The sequence below is a fragment of the Idiotropiscis lumnitzeri genome, chromosome 9 (assembly GCF_059441095.1).
Source record: "Idiotropiscis lumnitzeri isolate Australia: NSW breed Sydney's pygmy pipehorse chromosome 9, RoL_Ilum_1.0, whole genome shotgun sequence".
NCBI classification, from domain to species: Eukaryota; Metazoa; Chordata; class Actinopteri; order Syngnathiformes; family Syngnathidae; genus Idiotropiscis; species Idiotropiscis lumnitzeri.
Genome location: NC_142399.1, coordinates 16,382,163 through 16,405,230, shown reverse-complemented (window position 1 = coordinate 16,405,230; position 23,068 = coordinate 16,382,163). Strand labels below are relative to the sequence as shown.

At 44.1% G+C, this 23,068-nt stretch overlaps 24 non-coding genes across 24 annotated transcripts; all 24 read left to right on the top strand.

The window, feature by feature from the left end:
• Positions 1 to 1,013: 1,013 nt before the first annotated feature.
• On the top strand, positions 1,014 to 1,095 carry trnal-uag (transfer RNA leucine (anticodon UAG)). The gene has a single exon. It is a non-coding gene; the product is annotated as a tRNA-Leu (tRNA).
• Positions 1,096 to 1,852: 757 nt separating this feature from the next.
• On the top strand, positions 1,853 to 1,934 carry trnal-uag (transfer RNA leucine (anticodon UAG)). Its single transcript has one exon. It is a non-coding gene; the product is annotated as a tRNA-Leu (tRNA).
• A 783-nt stretch (positions 1,935 to 2,717) lies between these two features.
• Positions 2,718 to 2,799, top strand: trnal-aag (transfer RNA leucine (anticodon AAG)). Its single transcript has one exon. It is a non-coding gene; the product is annotated as a tRNA-Leu (tRNA).
• A 1,621-nt stretch (positions 2,800 to 4,420) lies between these two features.
• Positions 4,421 to 4,502, top strand: trnal-uag (transfer RNA leucine (anticodon UAG)). The gene has a single exon. It is a non-coding gene; the product is annotated as a tRNA-Leu (tRNA).
• A 783-nt stretch (positions 4,503 to 5,285) lies between these two features.
• trnal-aag (transfer RNA leucine (anticodon AAG)) lies at positions 5,286 to 5,367 on the top strand. The gene has a single exon. It is a non-coding gene; the product is annotated as a tRNA-Leu (tRNA).
• Positions 5,368 to 6,988: 1,621 nt separating this feature from the next.
• On the top strand, positions 6,989 to 7,070 carry trnal-uag (transfer RNA leucine (anticodon UAG)). The gene has a single exon. It is a non-coding gene; the product is annotated as a tRNA-Leu (tRNA).
• A 783-nt stretch (positions 7,071 to 7,853) lies between these two features.
• Positions 7,854 to 7,935, top strand: trnal-aag (transfer RNA leucine (anticodon AAG)). The gene has a single exon. It is a non-coding gene; the product is annotated as a tRNA-Leu (tRNA).
• A 782-nt stretch (positions 7,936 to 8,717) lies between these two features.
• Positions 8,718 to 8,799, top strand: trnal-aag (transfer RNA leucine (anticodon AAG)). The gene has a single exon. It is a non-coding gene; the product is annotated as a tRNA-Leu (tRNA).
• Positions 8,800 to 9,556: 757 nt separating this feature from the next.
• trnal-uag (transfer RNA leucine (anticodon UAG)) lies at positions 9,557 to 9,638 on the top strand. The gene has a single exon. It is a non-coding gene; the product is annotated as a tRNA-Leu (tRNA).
• Positions 9,639 to 10,421: 783 nt separating this feature from the next.
• On the top strand, positions 10,422 to 10,503 carry trnal-aag (transfer RNA leucine (anticodon AAG)). Its single transcript has one exon. It is a non-coding gene; the product is annotated as a tRNA-Leu (tRNA).
• Positions 10,504 to 11,285: 782 nt separating this feature from the next.
• Positions 11,286 to 11,367, top strand: trnal-aag (transfer RNA leucine (anticodon AAG)). The gene has a single exon. It is a non-coding gene; the product is annotated as a tRNA-Leu (tRNA).
• Positions 11,368 to 12,124: 757 nt separating this feature from the next.
• trnal-uag (transfer RNA leucine (anticodon UAG)) lies at positions 12,125 to 12,206 on the top strand. Its single transcript has one exon. It is a non-coding gene; the product is annotated as a tRNA-Leu (tRNA).
• Positions 12,207 to 12,988: 782 nt separating this feature from the next.
• trnal-aag (transfer RNA leucine (anticodon AAG)) lies at positions 12,989 to 13,070 on the top strand. Its single transcript has one exon. It is a non-coding gene; the product is annotated as a tRNA-Leu (tRNA).
• A 781-nt stretch (positions 13,071 to 13,851) lies between these two features.
• trnal-aag (transfer RNA leucine (anticodon AAG)) lies at positions 13,852 to 13,933 on the top strand. Its single transcript has one exon. It is a non-coding gene; the product is annotated as a tRNA-Leu (tRNA).
• Positions 13,934 to 14,690: 757 nt separating this feature from the next.
• Positions 14,691 to 14,772, top strand: trnal-uag (transfer RNA leucine (anticodon UAG)). The gene has a single exon. It is a non-coding gene; the product is annotated as a tRNA-Leu (tRNA).
• Positions 14,773 to 15,554: 782 nt separating this feature from the next.
• trnal-aag (transfer RNA leucine (anticodon AAG)) lies at positions 15,555 to 15,636 on the top strand. The gene has a single exon. It is a non-coding gene; the product is annotated as a tRNA-Leu (tRNA).
• Positions 15,637 to 16,418: 782 nt separating this feature from the next.
• On the top strand, positions 16,419 to 16,500 carry trnal-aag (transfer RNA leucine (anticodon AAG)). Its single transcript has one exon. It is a non-coding gene; the product is annotated as a tRNA-Leu (tRNA).
• A 757-nt stretch (positions 16,501 to 17,257) lies between these two features.
• Positions 17,258 to 17,339, top strand: trnal-uag (transfer RNA leucine (anticodon UAG)). The gene has a single exon. It is a non-coding gene; the product is annotated as a tRNA-Leu (tRNA).
• A 783-nt stretch (positions 17,340 to 18,122) lies between these two features.
• trnal-aag (transfer RNA leucine (anticodon AAG)) lies at positions 18,123 to 18,204 on the top strand. The gene has a single exon. It is a non-coding gene; the product is annotated as a tRNA-Leu (tRNA).
• Positions 18,205 to 18,986: 782 nt separating this feature from the next.
• On the top strand, positions 18,987 to 19,068 carry trnal-aag (transfer RNA leucine (anticodon AAG)). Its single transcript has one exon. It is a non-coding gene; the product is annotated as a tRNA-Leu (tRNA).
• A 757-nt stretch (positions 19,069 to 19,825) lies between these two features.
• trnal-uag (transfer RNA leucine (anticodon UAG)) lies at positions 19,826 to 19,907 on the top strand. The gene has a single exon. It is a non-coding gene; the product is annotated as a tRNA-Leu (tRNA).
• A 782-nt stretch (positions 19,908 to 20,689) lies between these two features.
• trnal-aag (transfer RNA leucine (anticodon AAG)) lies at positions 20,690 to 20,771 on the top strand. Its single transcript has one exon. It is a non-coding gene; the product is annotated as a tRNA-Leu (tRNA).
• Positions 20,772 to 21,553: 782 nt separating this feature from the next.
• trnal-aag (transfer RNA leucine (anticodon AAG)) lies at positions 21,554 to 21,635 on the top strand. The gene has a single exon. It is a non-coding gene; the product is annotated as a tRNA-Leu (tRNA).
• Positions 21,636 to 22,392: 757 nt separating this feature from the next.
• trnal-uag (transfer RNA leucine (anticodon UAG)) lies at positions 22,393 to 22,474 on the top strand. Its single transcript has one exon. It is a non-coding gene; the product is annotated as a tRNA-Leu (tRNA).
• The last annotated feature ends 594 nt before the right edge of the window (positions 22,475 to 23,068 follow it).

The following is a 23,068-nucleotide window of genomic DNA, read 5'->3' as shown; positions in this document are numbered from 1 at the left end:
CGTTTCTGGGATGTGCAGGTTTACAGTTGAGTTTTGATTTGAGGAGTTAACCCTTCTATACGCTGTCATTCAACTGCTCAGAGGTGTTTTTGTTTCCTCAACACACTTTACAAGCCTTCCATTGTAGCAGTCTTAATTTTCTTTCAAAATTCCAGTTCACCCGACTCCATATATGGTAGTGTGGCTGAGCGGTCTAAGGCGCTGGATTAAGGCTCCAGTCTCAGTTGAGGCGTGGGTTCAAATCTCACCACTGCCAAGCAGAGTGCAGTTAAAGTAGTGTACTACAGTGTCAGGTGTTTACTATTCACATTCAAATTATACATACGGATAGCCAAGATTGTATGTTCTGTCATTCTATTCTTTCTAATCCACTGTACTCCTGTTCCTTCTGGAACTACATATACGTTTGACGATGTAGCAGCTGGGTAAACTCAGATTTTTAGGTCTCCTCTCCGGTGCCTATCGTCTCTCTTTCTACATTGGTCAAATTGTATAAAGGTAGATTTTTCCACTGAAAAGAGATTGAACTGTGGAAACGGTCGCTTATCATGTGCAAGATCAGATTGAAAGAAACATCTTGTATCTCACCAAGATTGGATAAATTTTTTGGACAACATTCAAAGGGATGATCCAAGATGCTTTGGAATCTGCCTCAGATAGCAGAGAATGGCTTCGATCCATCGACCTCTGGGTTATGGGCCCAGCACGCTTCCACTGCGCCACTCTGCTATTGGGATCGCAAGGTTCCTGTTGTTCACTTTTTCGGCCAAACAGTAATAGGGTCGGACCTGCAGTTGATAAAACCCGAACTGTCGTCTCCATCCAGAATACGCACATTCGTGTGCTGATTTGAAACCGTTTTTGTGATGTGTAGGTTGACAGTTGAGTTTTGACTTGAGGAGTTAACCCTTCTATACGCTGTCCTTCACCTGCCCAAAAGTGTTTGGGTTTACATGGGCGTTTGTCGAAGCCTTCATTCTTTTTGAAATTCCAATCCGAAATGCTAGGCGTGCGGTAGTGTGGCCGAGCGGTCTAAGGCGCTGGATTTAGGCTCCAGTCTCACATGAGGCGTGGGTTCAAATCCCACCACTGCCAAGCTGAGTGCAGTTAAAGTAGTGTACTACAGTGTCAGGTGTTTACTATTCACATTCAACTTATACATACGGATAGCCAAGATTGTATGTTCTGTCATTCTATTCTTTCTAATCCACTGTACTCCTGTTCCTTCTGGAACTACATATACGTTTGACGATGGACCAGCTGGCTAAACTCAGATTTTTCGGCCTCCTCTCCGGTGCCTATCGTCTCTCTTTCTACATTGGTCAAATTGTATAAAGGTAGATTTTTCCACTGAAAAGAGATTGAACTGTGGAAACGGTCGCTTATCATGTGCAAGATCAGATTGACAGAAACATCTTGTATCTCACCAAGATTGGATAAATTTTTTGGACAACATTCTAAGGGATGATCCAAGATGCTTTGGAATCTGCCTCAGATAGCAGAGAATGGTTTCGATCCATCGACCTCTGGGTTATGGGCCCAGCACGCTTCCACTGCGCCACTCTGCTACTGGGATCGCAAGGTTCCTGTTGTTCACTTTTTCGGCCAAACAGTAATAGGGTCGGACCTGCAGTTGATAAAACCCGAACTGTCGTCTCCATCCAGAATACGCACATTCGTGTGCTGATTTGAAACCGTTTTTGTGATGTGTAGGTTGACAGTTGAGTTTTGACTTGAGGAGTTAACCCTTCTATACGCTGTCCTTCACCTGCCCAAAAGTGTTTGGGTATACATGGGCGTTTGTCGAAGCCTTCATTCTTTTTGAAATTCCAATACGAAATGCTAGGCGTGCGGTAGTGTGGCCGAGCGGTCTAAGGTGCTGGATTTAGGCTCCAGTCTCACATGAGGCGTGGGTTCAAATCCCACCACTGCCAAGCTGAGTTCAGTTCAAGTAATGTACTGCAATTTGATGTTGTTGTATTTCAGATACAACTTATACATACGGAAAGACAAGATTGTATTTTCTCTCACTCTCCTCTATCTCATCCACTGTACTCTTGTGCCTTCTGGAACTACATATATGTGTGACTATGGACCAGGTGGGTAACCCTAGTTTTTGAGGTCTTCTCTCTGGTGCCTATAGTCTCTTGTTGTCCATGGTCAAAGTGAATAAAGGCAGATTTTTCCACTGAAAAGTGATTGAACTGTGGAAACCGTCGCTTACCATGCGCAAGATCCGATTGAAAGAAATATCTTGTATCTCATCAAGATAATCACTTGAAAAAGGTTTTTTTGAACAACATCCAAAGGTTAGATCTTAGATACCAAGAAGTCGGCCTTGGACAGCAGAGGATGGTCTCAATCCATCGACCCCTGGGTTATAGGCCCAGCACGCTTCCGCGGCACCACTCTGCTGTTCGGACGGCATGGTTCCTGATGTTCACTCTTTCGGTCAAAGAGGAATTGGGTCGGACCTGCAGTTGATAAATCCCGAACTGTCTTCTCCATCCAGAATACGCACATTTGTGTGATGATTTAAATGCCGTTTCTGTGATGTGCAGGTTGACAGTTGAGTTTTGACTTTCGGAGTGAACCCTTCTGTACGCTGTCATTCACCTGCTCAGAGGTGTTTTTGTTTCCTCAACACACTTTACAAGCCTTCCAATGTAGCGGTGTTAATTTTCTTTCAAAATTCCAGTGCACCCAACTCAATTTATGGTAGTGTGGCCGAGCGGTCTAAGGCGCTGGATTAAGGCTCCAGTCTCAGTTGAGGCGTGGGTTCAAATCCCACCACTGCCAAGCAGAGTGCTGTTAAAGTAGTGTACTGCTGTGTAAGTTGTTTACTATTCACATGCAACTTATACATACGGATAGCCAAGATTGTACGTTCCGTCACTCAATTCTTTCTGATCCACTGTACTCCTGTTCCTTCTGGTACTACATATACGTTTGACGATGGACCAGCTGGGTAAACTCAAATTTTTAGGTCTCCTCTCCGGTGCCTATCGTCTCTCTTTGTACATTGGTCAAATTGTATAAAGGCAGAATTTTCCACTGAAAAGAGATTGAAATGTGGAAACGGTCGCTTATCATGTGCAAGATCCGATTGAAAGAAACATCTTGTATCTCATCAAGATAATCACTTGGAAACATTTTTTGAACAAGATCCAAAGGGATGACCCAAGATGCTTTGGAATCGGCCTCAGATAGCAGAGAATGGTTTCGATCCATCGACCTCTGGGTTATGGGCCCAGCACGCTTCCGCTGCGCCACTCTGCTATCTCGGTCACATGGTTCTTGGTGTTCACTTTTTCGGTCAAACAGCAATTGGGTCGGACCTGCAGTTGATAAATTCCGAACTGTCGTCTCCATCCAGAATACGCACATTCGTGTGCTGATTTGAATGCCGTTTCTGGGATGTGCAGGTTTACAGTTGAGTTTTGATTTGAGGAGTTAACCCTTCTATACGCTGTCATTCAACTGCTCAGAGGTGTTTTTGTTTCCTCAACACACTTTACAAGCCTTCCATTGTAGCAGTCTTAATTTTCTTTCAAAATTCCAGTTCACCCGACTCCATTTATGGTAGTGTGGCTGAGCGGTCTAAGGCGCTGGATTAAGGCTCCAGTCTCAGTTGAGGCGTGGGTTCAAATCTCACCACTGCCAAGCAGAGTGCAGTTAAAGTAGTGTACTACAGTGTCAGGTGTTTACTATTCACATTCAACTTATACATACGGATAGCCAAGATTGTATGTTCTGTCATTCTATTCTTTCTAATCCACTGTACTCCTGTTCCTTCTGGAACTACATATACGTTTGACGATGTAGCAGCTGGGTAAACTCAGATTTTTAGGTCTCCTCTCCGGTGCCTATCGTCTCTCTTTCTACATTGGTCAAATTGTATAAAGGTAGATTTTTCCACTGAAAAGAGATTGAACTGTGGAAACGGTCGCTTATCATGTGCAAGATCAGATTGAAAGAAACATCTTGTATCTCACCAAGATTGGATAAATTTTTTGGACAACATTCAAAGGGATGATCCAAGATGCTTTGGAATCTGCCTCAGATAGCAGAGAATGGTTTCGATCCATCGACCTCTGGGTTATGGGCCCAGCACGCTTCCACTGCGCCACTCTGCTATTGGGAACGCAAGGTTCCTGTTGTTCACTTTTTCGGCCAAACAGTAATAGGGTCGGACCTGCAGTTGATAAAACCCGAACTGTCGTCTCCATCCAGAATACGCACATTCGTGTGCTGATTTGAAACCGTTTTTGTGATGTGTAGGTTGACAGTTGAGTTTTGACTTGAGGAGTTAACCCTTCTATACGCTGTCCTTCACCTGCCCAAAAGTGTTTGGGTTTACATGGGCGTTTGTCGAAGCCTTCATTCTTTTTGAAATTCCAATACGAAATTCTAGGCGTGCGGTAGTGTGGCCGAGCGGTCTAAGGCGCTGGATTTAGGCTCCAGTCTCACATGAGGCGTGGGTTCAAATCCCACCACTGCCAAGCTGAGTTCAGTTCAAGTAATGTACTGCAATTTGATGTTGTTGTATTTCAGATACAACTTATACATACGGAAAGACAAGATTGTATTTTCTCTCACTCTCCTCTATCTCATCCACTGTACTCTTGTGCCTTCTGGAACTACATATATGTGTGACTATGGACCAGGTGGGTAACCCTAGTTTTTGAGGTCTTCTCTCTGGTGCCTATAGTCTCTTGTTGTCCATGGTCAAAGTGAATAAAGGCAGATTTTTCCACTGAAAAGTGATTGAACTGTGGAAACCGTCGCTTACCATGCGCAAGATCCGATTGAAAGAAATATCTTGTATCTCATCAAGATAATCACTTGAAAAAGGTTTTTTTGAACAACATCCAAAGGTTAGATCTTAGATACCAAGAAGTCGGCCTTGGACAGCAGAGGATGGTCTCGATCCATCGACCCCTGGGTTATAGGCCCAGCACGCTTCCGCGGCACCACTCTGCTGTTCGGACGGCATGGTTCCTGTTGTTCACTCTTTCGGTCAAAGAGGAATTGGGTCGGACCTGCAGTTGATAAATCCCGAACTGTCTTCTCCATCCAGAATACGCACATTTGTGTGATGATTTAAATGCCGTTTCTGTGATGTGCAGGTTGACAGTTGAGTTTTGACTTTCGGAGTGAACCCTTCTGTACGCTGTCATTCACCTGCTCAGAGGTGTTTTTGTTTCCTCAACACACTTTACAAGCCTTCCAATGTAGCGGTGTTAATTTTCTTTCAAAATTACAGTGCACCCAACTCAATTTATGGTAGTGTGGCCGAGCGGTCTAAGGTGCTGGATTAAGGCTCCAGTCTCAGTTGAGGCGTGGGTTCAAATCCCACCACTGCCAAGCAGAGTGCTTTTAAAGTAGTGTACTGCTGTGTAAGTTGTTTACTATTCACATACAACTTATACATACGGATAGCCAAGATTGTACGTTCCGTCACTCAATTCTTTCTGATCCACTGTACTCCTGTTCCTTCTGGAACTACATATACGTTTGACGATGGACCAGCTGGGTAAACTCAAATTTTTAGGTCTCCTCTCCGGTGCCTATCGTCTCTCTTTGTACATTGGTCAAATTGTATAAAGGCAGAATTTTCCACTGAAAAGAGATTGAAATGTGGAAACGGTCGCTTATCATGTGCAAGATCCGATTGAAAGAAACATCTTTTATCTCATCAAGATAATCACTTGGAAACATTTTTTGAACAAGATCCAAAGGGACGACCCAAGATGCTTTGGAATCGGCCTCAGATAGCAGAGAATGGTTTCGATCCATCGACCTCTGGGTTATGGGCCCAGCACGCTTCCGCTGCGCCACTCTGCTATCTCGGTCACATGGTTCTTGGTGTTCACTTTTTCGGTCAAACAGGAATTGGGTCGGACCTGCAGTTGATAAATCCCGAACTGTCGTCTCCATCCAGAATACGCACATTCGTGTGCTGATTTGAATGCCGTTTCTGGGATGTGCAGGTTTACAGTTGAGTTTTGATTTGAGGAGTTAACCCTTCTATACGCTGTCATTCAACTGCTCAGAGGTGTTTTTGTTTCCTCAACACACTTTACAAGCCTTCCATTGTAGCAGTCTTAATTTTCTTTCAAAATTCCAGTTCACCCGACTCCATTTATGGTAGTGTGGCTGAGCGGTCTAAGGCGCTGGATTAAGGCTCCAGTCTCAGTTGAGGCGTGGGTTCAAATCTCACCACTGCCAAGCAGAGTGCAGTTAAAGTAGTGTACTACAGTGTCAGGTGTTTACTATTCACATTCAACTTATACATACGGATAGCCAAGATTGTATGTTCTGTCATTCTATTCTTTCTAATCCACTGTACTCCGGTTCCTTCTGGAACTACATATACGTTTGACGATGTAGCAGCTGGGTAAACTCAGATTTTTAGGTCTCCTCTCCGGTGCCTATCGTCTCTCTTTCTACATTGATCAAATTGTATAAAGGTAGATTTTTCCACTGAAAAGAGATTGAACTGTGGAAACGGTCGCTTATCATGTGCAAGATCAGATTGAAAGAAACATCTTGTATCTCACTAAGATTGGATAAATTTTTTGGACAACATTCAAAGGGATGATCCAAGATGCTTTGGAATCTGCCTCAGATAGCAGAGAATGGTTTCGATCCATCGACCTCTGGGTTATGGGCCCAGCACGCTTCCACTGCGCCACTCTGCTATTGGGAACGCAAGGTTCCTGTTGTTCACTTTTTCGGCCAAACAGTAATAGGGTCGGACCTGCAGTTGATAAAACCCGAACTGTCGTCTCCATCCAGAATACGCACATTCGTGTGCTGATTTGAAACCGTTTTTGTGATGTGTAGGTTGACAGTTGAGTTTTGACTTGAGGAGTTAACCCTTCTATACGCTGTCCTTCACCTGCCCAAAAGTGTTTGGGTTTACATGGGCGTTTGTCGAAGCCTTCATTCTTTTTGAAATTCCAATACGAAATTCTAGGCGTGCGGTAGTGTGGCCGAGCGGTCTAAGGCGCTGGATTTAGGCTCCAGTCTCACATGAGGCGTGGGTTCAAATCCCACCACTGCCAAGCTGAGTTCAGTTCAAGTAATGTACTGCAATTTGATGTTGTTGTATTTCAGATACAACTTATACATACGGAAAGACAAGATTGTATTTTCTCTCACTCTCCTCTATCTCATCCACTGTACTCTTGTGCCTTCTGGAACTACATATATGTGTGACTATGGACCAGGTGGGTAACCCTAGTTTTTGAGGTCTTCTCTCTGGTGCCTATAGTCTCTTGTTGTCCATGGTCAAAGTGAATAAAGGCAGATTTTTCCACTGAAAAGTGATTGAACTGTGGAAACCGTCGCTTACCATGCGCAAGATCCGATTGAAAGAAATATCTTGTATCTCATCAAGATAATCACTTGAAAAAGGTTTTTTTGAACAACATCCAAAGGTTAGATCTTAGATACCAAGAAGTCGGCCTTGGACAGCAGAGGATGGTCTCGATCCATCGACCCCTGGGTTATAGGCCCAGCACGCTTCCGCGGCACCACTCTGCTGTTCGGACGGCATGGTTCCTGTTGTTCACTCTTTCGGTCAAAGAGGAATTGGGTCGGACCTGCAGTTGATAAATCCCGAACTGTCTTCTCCATCCAGAATACGCACATTTGTGTGATGATTTAAATGCCGTTTCTGTGATGTGCAGGTTGACAGTTGAGTTTTGACTTTCGGAGTGAACCCTTCTGTACGCTGTCATTCACCTGCTCAGAGGTGTTTTTGTTTCCTCAACACACTTTACAAGCCTTCCAATGTAGCGGTGTTAATTTTCTTTCAAAATTCCAGTGCACCCAACTCAATTTATGGTAGTGTGGCCGAGCGGTCTAAGGCGCTGGATTAAGGCTCCAGTCTCAGTTGAGGCGTGGGTTCAAATCCCACCACTGCCAAGCAGAGTGCTTTTAAAGTAGTGTACTGCTGTGTAAGTTGTTTACTATTCACATACAACTTATACATACGGATAGCCAAGATTGTACGTTCCGTCACTCAATTCTTTCTGATCCACTGTACTCCTGTTCCTTCTGGAACTACATATACGTTTGACGATGGACCAGCTGGGTAAACTCAAATTTTTAGGTCTCCTCTCCGGTGCCTATCGTCTCTCTTTGTACATTGGTCAAATTGTATAAAGGCAGAATTTTCCACTGAAAAGAGATTGAAATGTGGAAACGGTCGCTTATCATGTGCAAGATCCGATTGAAAGAAACATCTTGTATCTCATCAAGATAATCACTTGGAAACATTTTTTGAACAAGATCCAAAGGGACGACCCAAGATGCTTTGGAATCGGCCTCAGATAGCAGAGAATGGTTTCGATCCATCGACCTCTGGGTTATGGGCCCAGCACGCTTCCGCTGCGCCACTCTGCTATCTCGGTCACATGGTTCTTGGTGTTCACTTTTTCGGTCAAACAGGAATTGGGTCGGACCTGCAGTTGATAAATTCCGAACTGTCGTCTCCATCCAGAATACGCACATTCGTGTGCTGATTTGAATGCCGTTTCTGGGATGTGCAGGTTTACAGTTGAGTTTTGATTTGAGGAGTTAACCCTTCTATACGCTGTCATTCAACTGCTCAGAGGTGTTTTTGTTTCCTCAACACACTTTACAAGCCTTCCATTGTAGCAGTCTTAATTTTCTTTCAAAATTCCAGTTCACCCGACTCCATTTATGGTAGTGTGGCTGAGCGGTCTAAGGCGCTGGATTAAGGCTCCAGTCTCAGTTGAGGCGTGGGTTCAAATCTCACCACTGCCAAGCAGAGTGCAGTTAAAGTAGTGTACTACAGTGTCAGGTGTTTACTATTCACATTCAACTTATACATACGGATAGCCAAGATTGTATGTTCTGTCATTCTATTCTTTCTAATCCACTGTACTCCTGTTCCTTCTGGAACTACATATACGTTTGACGATGTAGCAGTTGGGTAAACTCAGATTTTTAGGTCTCCTCTCCGGTGCCTATCGTCTCTCTTTCTACATTGGTCAAATTGTATAAAGGTAGATTTTTCCTCTGAAAAGAGATTGAACTGTGGAAACGGTCGCTTATCATGTGCAAGTTCAGATTGAAAGAAACATCTTGTATCTCACCAAGATTGGATAAATTTTTTGGACAACATTCAAAGGGATGATCCAAGATGCTTTGGAATCTGCCTCAGATAGCAGAGAATGGTTTCGATCCATCGACCTCTGGGTTATGGGCCCAGCACGCTTCCACTGCGCCACTCTGCTATTGGGAACGCAAGGTTCCTGTTGTTCACTTTTTCGGCCAAACAGTAATAGGGTCGGACCTGCAGTTGATAAAACCCGAACTGTCGTCTCCATCCAGAATACGCACATTCGTGTGCTGATTTGAAACCGTTTTTGTGATGTGTAGGTTGACAGTTGAGTTTTGACTTGAGGAGTTAACCCTTCTATACGCTGTCCTTCACCTGCCCAAAAGTGTTTGGGTTTACATGGGCGTTTGTCGAAGCCTTCATTCTTTTTGAAATTCCAATACGAAATTCTAGGCGTGCGGTAGTGTGGCCGAGCGGTCTAAGGCGCTGGATTTAGGCTCCAGTCTCACATGAGGCGTGGGTTCAAATCCCACCACTGCCAAGCTGAGTTCAGTTCAAGTAATGTACTGCAATTTGATGTTGTTGTATTTCAGATACAACTTATACATACGGAAAGACAAGATTGTATTTTCTCTCACTCTCCTCTATCTCATCCACTGTACTCTTGTGCCTTCTGGAACTACATATATGTGTGACTATGGACCAGGTGGGTAACCCTAGTTTTTGAGGTCTTCTCTCTGGTGCCTATAGTCTCTTGTTGTCCATGGTCAAAGTGAATAAAGGCAGATTTTTCCACTGAAAAGTGATTGAACTGTGGAAACCGTCGCTTACCATGCGCAAGATCCGATTGAAAGAAATATCTTGTATCTCATCAAGATAATCACTTGAAAAAGGTTTTTTTGAACAACATCCAAAGGTTAGATCTTAGATACCAAGAAGTCGGCCTTGGACAGCAGAGGATGGTCTCGATCCATCGACCCCTGGGTTATAGGCCCAGCACGCTTCCGCGGCACCACTCTGCTGTTCGGACGGCATGGTTCCTGTTGTTCACTCTTTCGGTCAAAGAGGAATTGGGTCGGACCTGCAGTTGATAAATCCCGAACTGTCTTCTCCATCCAGAATACGCACATTTGTGTGATGATTTAAATGCCGTTTCTGTGATGTGCAGGTTGACAGTTGAGTTTTGACTTTCGGAGTGAACCCTTCTGTACGCTGTCATTCACCTGCTCAGAGGTGTTTTTGTTTCCTCAACACACTTTACAAGCCTTCCAATGTAGCGGTGTTAATTTTCTTTCAAAATTCCAGTGCACCCAACTCAATTTATGGTAGTGTGGCCGAGCGGTCTAAGGCGCTAGATTAAGGCTCCAGTCTCAGTTGAGGCGTGGGTTCAAATCCCACCACTGCCAAGCAGAGTGCTTTTAAAGTAGTGTACTGCTGTGTAAGTTGTTTACTATTCACATACAACTTATACATACGGATAGCCAAGATTGTACGTTCCGTCACTCAATTCTTTCTGATCCACTGTACTCCTGTTCCTTCTGGAACTACATATACGTTTGACGATGGACCAGCTGGGTAAACTCAAATTTTTAGGTCTCCTCTCCGGTGCCTATCGTCTCTCTTTGTACATTGGTCAAATTGTATAAAGGCAGAATTTTCCACTGAAAAGAGATTGAAATGTGGAAACGGTCGCTTATCATGTGCAAGATCCGATTGAAAGAAACATCTTGTATCTCATCAAGATAATCACTTGGAAACATTTTTTGAACAAGATCCAAAGGGACGACCCAAGATGCTTTGGAATCGGCCTCAGATAGCAGAGAATGGTTTCGATCCATCGACCTCTGGGTTATGGGCCCAGCACGCTTCCGCTGCGCCACTCTGCTATCTCGGTCACATGGTTCTTGGTGTTCACTTTTTCGGTCAAACAGGAATTGGGTTGGACCTGCAGTTGATAAATTCCGAACTGTCGTCTCCATCCAGAATACGCACATTCGTGTGCTGATTTGAATGCCGTTTCTGGGATGTGCAGGTTTACAGTTGAGTTTTGATTTGAGGAGTTAACCCTTCTATACGCTGTCATTCAACTGCTCAGAGGTGTTTTTGTTTCCTCAACACACTTTACAAGCCTTCCATTGTAGCAGTCTTAATTTTCTTTCAAAATTCCAGTTCACCCGACTCCATTTATGGTAGTGTGGCTGAGCGGTCTAAGGCGCTGGATTAAGGCTCCAGTCTCAGTTGAGGCGTGGGTTCAAATCTCACCACTGCCAAGCAGAGTGCAGTTAAAGTAGTGTACTACAGTGTCAGGTGTTTACTATTCACATTCAACTTATACATACGGATAGCCAAGATTGTATGTTCTGTCATTCTATTCTTTCTAATCCACTGTACCCCTGTTCCTTCTGGAACTACATATACGTTTGACGATGTAGCAGCTGGGTAAACTCAGATTTTTAGGTCTCCTCTCCGGTGCCTATCGTCTCTCTTTCTACATTGGTCAAATTGTATAAAGGTAGATTTTTCCACTGAAAAGAGATTGAACTGTGGAAACGGTCGCTTATCATGTGCAAGATCAGATTGAAAGAAACATCTTGTATCTCACCAAGATTGGATAAATTTTTTGGACAACATTCAAAGGGATGATCCAAGACGCTTTGGAATCTGCCTCAGATAGCAGAGAATGGTTTCGATCCATCGACCTCTGGGTTATGGGCCCAGCACGCTTCCACTGCGCCACTCTGCTATTGGGATCGCAAGGTTCCTGTTGTTCACTTTTTCGGCCAAACAGTAATAGGGTCGGACCTGCAGTTGATAAAACCCGAACTGTCGTCTCCATCCAGAATACGCACATTCGTGTGCTGATTTGAAACCGTTTTTGTGATGTGTAGGTTGACAGTTGAGTTTTGACTTGAGGAGTTAACCCTTCTATACGCTGTCCTTCACCTGCCCAAAAGTGTTTGGGTTTACATGGGCGTTTGTCGAAGCCTTCATTCTTTTTGAAATTCCAATACGAAATGCTAGGCGTGCGGTAGTGTGGCCGAGCGGTCTAAGGCGCTGGATTTAGGCTCCAGTCTCACATGAGGCGTGGGTTCAAATCCCACCACTGCCAAGCTGAGTTCAGTTCAAGTAATGTACTGCAATTTGATGTTGTTGTATTTCAGATACAACTTATACATACGGAAAGACAAGATTGTATTTTCTCTCACTCTCCTCTTTCTCATCCACTGTACTCTTGTGCCTTCTGGAACTACATATATGTTTGACTATGGACCAGGTGGGTAACCCTAGTTTTTGAGGTCTTCTCTCTGGTGCCTATAGTCTCTTGTTGTCCATGGTCAAAGTGAATAAAGGCAGATTTTTCCACTGAAAAGTGATTGAACTGTGGAAACCGTCGCTAACCATGCGCAAGATCCGATTGAAAAAAATATCTTGTATCTCATCAAGATAATCACTTGAAAAAGGTTTTTTTGAACAACATCCAAGGTTAGATCTTAGATACCAAGCAGTCGCCCTTGGACAGCAGAGGATGGTCTCGATCCATCGACCTCTGGGTTATAGGCCCAGCACGCTTCCGCGGCACCACCCTGCTGTTCGGACGGCATGGTTCCTGTTGTTCACTCTTTCGGTCAAAGAGGAATTGGGTCGGACCTGCAGTTGGTAAATCCCGAACTGTCTTCTCCATCCAGAATACGCACATTTGTGTGTTGATTTAAATGCCGTTTCTGTGATGTGCAGGTTGACAGTTGAGTTTTGACTTTCGGAGTGAACCCTTCTGTACGCTGTCATTCACCTGCTCAGAAGTGTTTTTGTTTCCTCAACACACTTTACAAGCCTTCCAATGTACCGGTGTTAATTTTCTTTCAAAATTCCAGTGAACCCAACGCAATTTATGGTAGTGTGGCCGAGCGGTCTAAGGCGCTGGATTAAGGCTCCAGTCTCAGTTGAGGCGTGGGTTCAAATCCCACCACTGCCAAGCAGAGTGCTGTTAAAGTAGTGTACTGCTGTGTAAGTTGTTTACTATTCACATACAACTTATACATACGGATAGCCAAGATTGTACGTTCCGTCACTCAATTCTTTCTGATCCACTGTACTCCTGTTCCTTCTGGAACTACATATACGTTTGACGATGGACCAGCTGGGTAAACTCAGATTTTTAGGTCTCCTCTCCGGTGCCTATCGTCTCTCTTTGTACATTGGTCAAATTGTATAAAGGCAGAATTTTCCACTGAAAAGAGATTGAAATGTGGAAACGGTCGCTTAAATGTGCAAGATCCGATTGAAAGAAACATCTTGTATCTCATCAAGATAATCACTTGGAAACATTTTTTGAACAAGATCCAAAGGGACGACCCAAGATGCTTTGGAATCGGCCTCAGATAGCAGAGAATGGTTTCGATCCATCGACCTCTGGGTTATGGGCCCAGCACGCTTCCGCTGCGCCACTCTGCTATCTCGGTCACATGGTTCTTGGTGTTCACTTTTTCGGTCAAACAGGATTTGGGTCGGACCTGCAGTTGATAAATTCCGAACTGTCGTCTCCATCCAGAATACGCACATTCGTGTGCTGATTTGAATGCCGTTTCTGGGATGTGCAGGTTTACAGTTGAGTTTTGATTTGAGGAGTTAACCCTTCTATACGCTGTCATTCAGCTGCTCAGAGGTGTTTTTGTTTCCTCAACACACTTTACAAGCCTTCCATTGTAGCAGTCTTAATTTTCTTTCAAAATTCCAGTTCACCCGACTCCATTTATGGTAGTGTGGCTGAGCGGTCTAAGGCGCTGGATTAAGGCTCCAGTCTCAGTTGAGGCGTGGGTTCAAATCTCACCACTGCCAAGCAGAGTGCAGTTAAAGTAGTGTACTGCAGTGTAAGTTGTTTACTATTCACATTCAACTTATACATACGGATAGCCAAGATTGTACGTTCCGTCACTCAATTCTTTCTAATCCACTGTACTCCTGTTCCTTCTGGAACTACATATACGTTTGACGATGTAGCAGCTGGGTAAACTCAGATTTTTAGGTCTCCTCTCCGGTGCCTATCGTCTCTCTTTCTACATTGGTCAAATTGTATAAAGGTAGATTTTTCCACTGAAAAGAGATTGAACTGTGGAAACGGTCGCTTATCATGTGCAAGATCAGATTGAAAGAAACATCTTGTATCTCACCAAGATTGGATAAATTTTTTGGACAACATTCAAAGGGATGATCCAAGATGCTTTGGAATCTGCCTCAGATAGCAGAGAATGGTTTCGATCCATCGACCTCTGGGTTATGGGCCCAGCACGCTTCCACTGCGCCACTCTGCTATTGGGATCGCAAGGTTCCTGTTGTTCACTTTTTCGGCCAAACAGTAATAGGGTCGGACCTGCAGTTGATAAAACCCGAACTGTCGTCTCCATCCAGAATACGCACATTCGTGTGCTGATTTGAAACCGTTTTTGTGATGTGTAGGTTGACAGTTGAGTTTTGACTTGAGGAGTTAACCCTTCTATACGCTGTCCTTCACCTGCCCAAAAGTGTTTGGGTTTACATGGGCGTTTGTCGAAGCCTTCATTCTTTTTGAAATTCCAATCCGAAATGCTAGGCGTGCGGTAGTGTGGCCGAGCGGTCTAAGGCGCTGGATTTAGGCTCCAGTCTCACATGAGGCGTGGGTTCAAATCCCACCACTGCCAAGCTGAGTTCAGTTCAAGTAATGTGCTGCAATTTGATGTTGTTGTATTTCAGATACAACTTATACATATGGAAAGACAAGATTGTATTTTCTCTCACTCTCCTCTTTCTCATCCACTGTACTCTTGTGCCTTCTGGAACTACATATATGTTTGACTATGGACCAGGTGGGTAACCCTAGTTTTTGAGGTCTTCTCTCTGGTGCCTATAGTCTCTTGTTGTCCATGGTCAAAGTGAATAAAGGCAGATTTTTCCACTGAAAAGTGATTGAACTGTGGAAACCGTCGCTAACCATGCGCAAGATCCGATTGAAAGAAATATCTTGTATCTCATCAAGATAATCACTTGAAAAAGGTTTTTTTGAACAACATCCAAGGTTAGATCTTAGATACCAAGAAGTCAGCCTTGGACAGCAGAGTATGGTCTCGATCCATCGACCCCTGGGTTATAGGCCCAGCACGCTTCCGCGGCACCACTCTGCTGTTCGGACGGCATGGTTCCTGTTGTTCACTCTTTCGGTCAAAGAGGAATTGGGTCGGACCTGCAGTTGATAAATCCCGAACTGTCTTCTCCATCCAGAATACGCACATTTGTGTGATGATTTAAATGCCGTTTCTGTGATGTGCAGGTTGACAGTTGAGTTTTGACTTTCGGAGTGAACCCTTCTGTACGCTGTCATTCACCTGCTCAGAGGTGTTTTTGTTTCCTCAACACACTTTACAAGCCTTCCAATGTAGCGGTGTTAATTTTCTTTCAAAATTCCAGTTCACCCGACTCCATTTATGGTAGTGTGGCCGAGCGGTCTAAGGCGCTGGATTAAGGCTCCAGTCTCAGTTGAGGCGTGGGTTCAAATCCCACCACTGCCAAGCAGAGTCCTGTGTAAGTAGTGTACTGCAGTGTAAGTTGTTTACTATTCACATACAACTTATACATACGGATAGCCAAGATTGTACGTTCCGTCACTCAATTCTTTCTGATCCACTGTACTCCTGTTCCTTCTGGAACTACATATACGTTTGACGATGGACCAGCTGGGTAAACTCAAATTTTTAGGTCTCCTCTCCGGTGCCTATCGTCTCTCTTTGTACATTGGTCAAATTGTATAAAGGCAGAATTTTCCACTGAAAAGAGATTGAAATGTGGAAACGGTCGCTTATCATGTGCAAGATCCGATTGAAAGAAACATCTTGTATCTCATCAAGATAATCACTTGGAAACATTTTTTGAACAAGATCTAAAGGGACGACCCAAGATGCTTTGGAATCGGCCTCAGATAGCAGAGAATGGTTTCGATCCATCGACCTCTGGGTTATGGGCCCAGCACGCTTCCGCTGCGCCACTCTGCTATCTCGGTCACATGGTTCTTGGTGTTCACTTTTTCGGTCAAACAGGAATTGGGTCGGACCTGCAGTTGATAAATTCCGAACTGTTGTCTCCATCCAGAATACGCACATTCGTGTGCTGATTTGAATGCCGTTTCTGGGATGTGCAGGTTTACAGTTGAGTTTTGATTTGAGGAGTTAACCCTTCTATACGCTGTCATTCAGCTGCTCAGAGGTGTTTTTGTTTCCTCAACACACTTTACAAGCCTTCCATTGTAGCAGTCTTAATTTTCTTTCAAAATTCCAGTTCACCCGACTCCATTTATGGTAGTGTGGCTGAGCGGTCTAAGGCGCTGGATTAAGGCTCCAGTCTCACTTGAGGCGTGGGTTCAAATCTCACCACTGCCAAGCAGAGTGCAGTTAAAGTAGTGTACTACAGTGTCAGGTGTTTGCTATTCACATTCAACTTATACATACGGATAGCCAAGATTGTATGTTCTGTCATTCTATTCTTTCTAATCCACTGTACTCCTGTTCCTTCTGGAACTACATATACGTTTGACGATGGACCAGTTGGGTAAACTCAGATTTTTAGGTCTCCTCTCCGGTGTCTATCGTCTCTCTTTCTACATTGGTCAAATTGTATAAAGGTAGATTTTTCCACTGAAAAGAGATTGAACTGTGGAAACGGTCGCTTCTCATGTGCAAGATCAGATTGAAAGAAACATCTTGTATCTCACCAAGATTGGATAAATTTTTTGGACAACATTCAAAGGGATGATCCAAGACGCTTTGGAATCTGCCTCAGATAGCAGAGAATGGTTTCGATCCATCGACCTCTGGGTTATGGGCCCAGCACGCTTCCACTGCGCCACTCTGCTATTGGGAACGCAAGGTTCCTGTTGTTCACTTTTTAGGCCAAACAGTAATAGGGTCGGACCTGCAGTTGATAAAACCCGAACTGTCGTCTCCATCCAGAATACGCACATTCGTGTGCTGATTTGAAACCGTTTTTGTGATGTGTAGGTTGACAGTTGAGTTTTGACTTGAGGAGTTAACCCTTCTATACGCTGTCCTTCACCTGCCCAAAAGTGTTTGGGTTTACATGGGCGTTTGTCGAAGCCTTCATTCTTTTTGAAATTCCAATACGAAATTCTAGGCGTGCGGTAGTGTGGCCGAGCGGTCTAAGGCGCTGGATTTAGGCTCCAGTCTCACATGAGGCGTGGGTTCAAATCCCACCACTGCCAAGCTGAGTTCAGTTCAAGTAATGTACTGCAATTTGATGTTGTTGTATTTCAGATACAACTTATACATACGGAAAGACAAGATTGTATTTTCTCTCACTCTCCTCTATCTCATCCACTGTACTCTTGTGCCTTCTGGAACTACATATATGTGTGACTATGGACCAGGTGGGTAACCCTAGTTTTTGAGGTCTTCTCTCTGGTGCCTATAGTCTCTTGTTGTCCATGGTCAAAGTGAATAAAGGCAGATTTTTCCACTGAAAAGTGATTGAACTGTGGAAACCGTCGCTTACCATGCGCAAGATCCGATTGAAAGAAATATCTTGTATCTCATCAAGATAATCACTTGAAAAAGGTTTTTTTGAACAACATCCAAAGGTTAGATCTTAGATACCAAGAAGTCGGCCTTGGACAGCAGAGGATGGTCTCGATCCATCGACCCCTGGGTTATAGGCCCAGCACGCTTCCGCGGCACCACTCTGCTGTTCGGACGGCATGGTTCCTGTTGTTCACTCTTTCGGTCAAAGAGGAATTGGGTCGGACCTGCAGTTGATAAATCCCGAACTGTCTTCTCCATCCAGAATACGCACATTTGTGTGATGATTTAAATGCCGTTTCTGTGATGTGCAGGTTGACAGTTGAGTTTTGACTTTCGGAGTGAACCCTTCTGTACGCTGTCATTCACCTGCTCAGAGGTGTTTTTGTTTCCTCAACACACTTTACAAGCCTTCCAATGTAGCGGTGTTAATTTTCTTTCAAAATTCCAGTGCACCCAACTCAATTTATGGTAGTGTGGCCGAGCGGTCTAAGGCGCTGGATTAAGGCTCCAGTCTCAGTTGAGGCGTGGGTTCAAATCCCACCACTGCCAAGCAGAGTGCTTTTAAAGTAGTGTACTGCTGTGTAAGTTGTTTACTATTCACATACAACTTATACATACGGATAGCCAAGATTGTACGTTCCGTCACTCAATTCTTTCTGATCCACTGTACTCCTGTTCCTTCTGGAACTACATATACGTTTGACGATGGACCAGCTGGGTAAACTCAAATTTTTAGGTCTCCTCTCCGGTGCCTATCGTCTCTCTTTGTACATTGGTCAAATTGTATAAAGGCAGAATTTTCCACTGAAAAGAGATTGAAATGTGGAAACGGTCGCTTATCATGTGCAAGATCCGATTGAAAGAAACATCTTGTATCTCATCAAGATAAGCACTTGGAAACATTTTTTGAACAAGATCCAAAGGGACGACCCAAGATGCTTTGGAATCGGCCTCAGATAGCAGAGAATGGTTTCGATCCATCGACCTCTGGGTTATGGGCCCAGCACGCTTCCGCTGCGCCACTCTGCTATCTCGGTCACATGGTTCTTGGTGTTCACTTTTTCGGTCAAACAGGAATTGGGTCGGACCTGCAGTTGATAAATTCCGAACTGTCGTCTCCATCCAGAATACGCACATTCGTGTGCTGATTTGAATGCCGTTTCTGGGATGTGCAGGTTTACAGTTGAGTTTTGATTTGAGGAGTTAACCCTTCTATACGCTGTCATTCAACTGCTCAGAGGTGTTTTTGTTTCCTCAACACACTTTACAAGCCTTCCATTGTAGCAGTCTTAATTTTCTTTCAAAATTCCAGTTCACCCGACTCCATTTATGGTAGTGTGGCTGAGCGGTCTAAGGCGCTGGATTAAGGCTCCAGTCTCAGTTGAGGCGTGGGTTCAAATCTCACCACTGCCAAGCAGAGTGCAGTTAAAGTAGTGTACTACAGTGTCAGGTGTTTACTATTCACATTCAACTTATACATACGGATAGCCAAGATTGTATGTTCTGTCATTCTATTCTTTCTAATCCACTGTACTCCTGTTCCTTCTGGAACTACATATACGTTTGACGATGGACCAGTTGGGTAAACTCAGATTTTTAGGTCTCCTCTCCGGTGTCTATCGTCTCTCTTTCTACATTGGTCAAATTGTATAAAGGTAGATTTTTCCACTGAAAAGAGATTGAACTGTGGAAACGGTCGCTTCTCATGTGCAAGATCAGATTGAAAGAAACATCTTGTATCTCACCAAGATTGGATAAATTTTTTGGACAACATTCAAAGGGATGATCCAAGACGCTTTGGAATCTGCCTCAGATAGCAGAGAATGGTTTCGATCCATCGACCTCTGGGTTATGGGCCCAGCACGCTTCCACTGCGCCACTCTGCTATTGGGAACGCAAGGTTCCTGTTGTTCACTTTTTAGGCCAAACAGTAATAGGGTCGGACCTGCAGTTGATAAAACCCGAACTGTCGTCTCCATCCAGAATACGCACATTCGTGTGCTGATTTGAAACCGTTTTTGTGATGTGTAGGTTGACAGTTGAGTTTTGACTTGAGGAGTTAACCCTTCTATACGCTGTCCTTCACCTGCCCAAAAGTGTTTGGGTTTACATGGGCGTTTGTCGAAGCCTTCATTCTTTTTGAAATTCCAATACGAAATTCTAGGCGTGCGGTAGTGTGGCCGAGCGGTCTAAGGCGCTGGATTTAGGCTCCAGTCTCACATGAGGCGTGTGTTCAAATCCCACCACTGCCAAGCTGAGTTGAGTTCAAGTAATGTACTGCAATTTGATGTTGTTGTATTTCAGATACAACTTATACATACGGAAAGACAAGATTGTATTTTCTCTCACTCTCCTCTTTCTCATCCACTGTACTCTTGTGCCTTCTGGAACTACATATATGTTTGACTATGGACCAGGTGGGTAACCCTAGTTTTTGAGGTCTTCTCTCTGGTGCCTATAGTCTCTTGTTGTCCATGGTCAAAGTGAATAAAGGCAGATTTTTCCACTGAAAAGTGATTGAACTGTGGAAACCGTCGCTAACCATGCGCAAGATCCGATTGAAAGAAATATCTTGTATCTCATCAAGATTATCACTTGAAAAAGGTTTTTTTGAACAACATCCAAGGTTAGATCTTAGATACCAAGAAGTCGGCCTTGGACAGCAGAGGATGGTCTCGATCCATCGACCTCTGGGTTATAGGCCCAGCACGCTTCCGCGGCACCACTCTGCTGTTCGGACGGCATGGTGCCTGTTGTTCACTCTTTCGGTCAAAGAGGAATTGGGTCGGACCTGCAGTTGATAAATCCCGAACTGTCTTCTCCATCCAGAATACGCACATTTGTGTGATGATTTAAATGCCGTTTCTGTGATGTGCAGGTTGACAGTTGAGTTTTGACTTTCGGAGTGAACCCTTCTGTACGCTGTCATTCACCTGCTCAGAGGTGTTTTTGTTTCCTCAACACACTTTACAAGCCTTCCAATGTAGCGGTGTTAATTTTCTTTCAAAATTCCAGTGCACCCAACTCAATTTATGGTAGTGTGGCCGAGCGGTCTAAGGCGCTGGATTAAGGCTCCAGTCTCATTTGAGGCGTGGGTTCAAATCCCACCACTGCCAAGTAGAGTGCTGTTAAAGTAGTGTACTGCAGTGTAAGTTGTTTACTATTCACATACAACTTATACATACGGATAGCCAAGATTGTACGTTCCGTCACTCAATTCTTTCTGATCCACTGTACTCCTGTTCCTTCTGGAACTACATATACGTTTGACGATGGATCAGCTGGGTAAACTCAGATTTTTAGGTCTCCTCTCCGGTGCCTATCGTCTCTCTTTGTACATTGGTGAAATTGTATAAAGGCAGAATTTTCCACTGAAAAGAGATTGAAATGTGGAAACGCTCGCTTATCATGTGCAAGATCCGATTGAAAGAAACATCTTGTATCTCATCAAGATAATCACTTGGAAACATTTTTTGAACAAGATCCAAAGGGACGACCCAAGATGCTTTGGAATCGGCCTCAGATAGCAGAGAATGGTTTCGATCCATCGACCTCTGGGTTATGGGCCCAGCACGCTTCCGCTGCGCCACTCTGCTATCTCGGTCACATGGTTCTTGGTGTTCACTTTTTCGGTCAAACAGGAATTGGGTCGGACCTGCAGTTGATAAATTCCGAACTGTCGTCTCCATCCAGAATACGCACATTCGTGTGCTGATTTGAATGCCGTTTCTGGGATGTGCAGGTTTACAGTTGAGTTTTGATTTGAGGAGTTAACCCTTCTATACGCTGTCATTCAGCTGCTCAGAGGTGTTTTTGTTTCCTCAACACACTTTACAAGCCTTCCATTGTAGCAGTCTTAATTTTCTTTCAAAATTCCAGTTCACCCGACTCCATTTATGGTAGTGTGGCTGAGCGGTCTAAGGCGCTGGATTAAGGCTCCAGTCTCAGTTGAGGCGTGGGTTCAAATCTCACCACTGCCAAGCAGAGTGCAGTTAAAGTAGTGTACTACAGTGTCAGGTGTTTACTATTCACATTCAACTTATACATACGGATAGCCAAGATTGTATGTTCTGTCATTCTATTCTTTCTAATCCACTGTACTCCTGTTCCTTCTGGAACTACATATACGTTTGACGATGTAGCAGCTGGGTAAACTCAGATTTTTAGGTCTCCTCTCCGGTGCCTATCGTCTCTCTTTCTACATTGATCAAATTGTATAAAGGTAGATTTTTCCACTGAAAAGAGATTGAACTGTGGAAACGGTCGCTTATCATGTGCAAGATCAGATTGAAAGAAACATCTTGTATCTCACCAAGATTGGATAAATTTTTTGGACAACATTCTAAGGGATGATCCAAGATGCTTTGGAATCTGCCTCAGATAGCAGAGAATGGTTTCGATCCATCGACCTCTGGGTTATGGGCCCAGCACGCTTCCACTGCGCCACTCTGCTATTGGGATCGCAAGGTTCCTGTTGTTCACTTTTTCGGCCAAACAGTAATAGGGTCGGACCTGCAGTTGATAAAACCCGAACTGTCGTCTTCATCCAGAATACGCACATTCGTGTGCTGATTTGAAACCGTTTTTGTGATGTGTAGGTTGACAGTTGAGTTTTGACTTGAGGAGTTAACCCTTCTATACGCTGTCCTTCACCTGCCCAAAAGTGTTTGGGTATACATGGGCGTTTGTCGAAGCCTTCATTCTTTTTGAAATTCCAATACGAAATGCTAGGCGTGCGGTAGTGTGGCCGAGCGGTCTAAGGAGCTGGATTTAGGCTCCAGTCTCACATGAGGCGTGGGTTCAAATCCCACCACTGCCAAGCTGAGTTCAGTTCAAGTAATGTACTGCAATTTGATGTTGTTGTATTTCAGATACAACTTATACATACGGAAAGACAAGATTGTATTTTCTCTCACTCTCCTCTATCTCATCCACTGTACTCTTGTGCCTTCTGGAACTACATATATGTGTGACTATGGACCAGGTGGGTAACCCTAGTTTTTGAGGTCTTCTCTCTGGTGCCTATAGTCTCTTGTTGTCCATGGTCAAAGTGAATAAAGGCAGATTTTTCCACTGAAAAGTGATTGAACTGTAGAAACCGTCGCTTACCATGCGCAAGATCGGATTGAAAGAAATATCTTGTATCTAATCAGGATAATCACTTGAAAAAGGTTTTTTTGAACAACATCCAAAGGTTAGATCTTAGATACCAAGAAGTCGGCCTTGGACAGCAGAGGATGGTCTCGATCCATCGACCCCTGGGTTATAGGCCCAGCACGCTTCCGCGGCACCACTCTGCTGTTCGGACGGCATGGTTCCTGTTGTTCACTCTTTCGGTCAAAGAGGAATTGGGTCGGACCTGCAGTTGATAAATCCCGAACTGTCTTCTCCATCCAGAATACGCACATTTGTG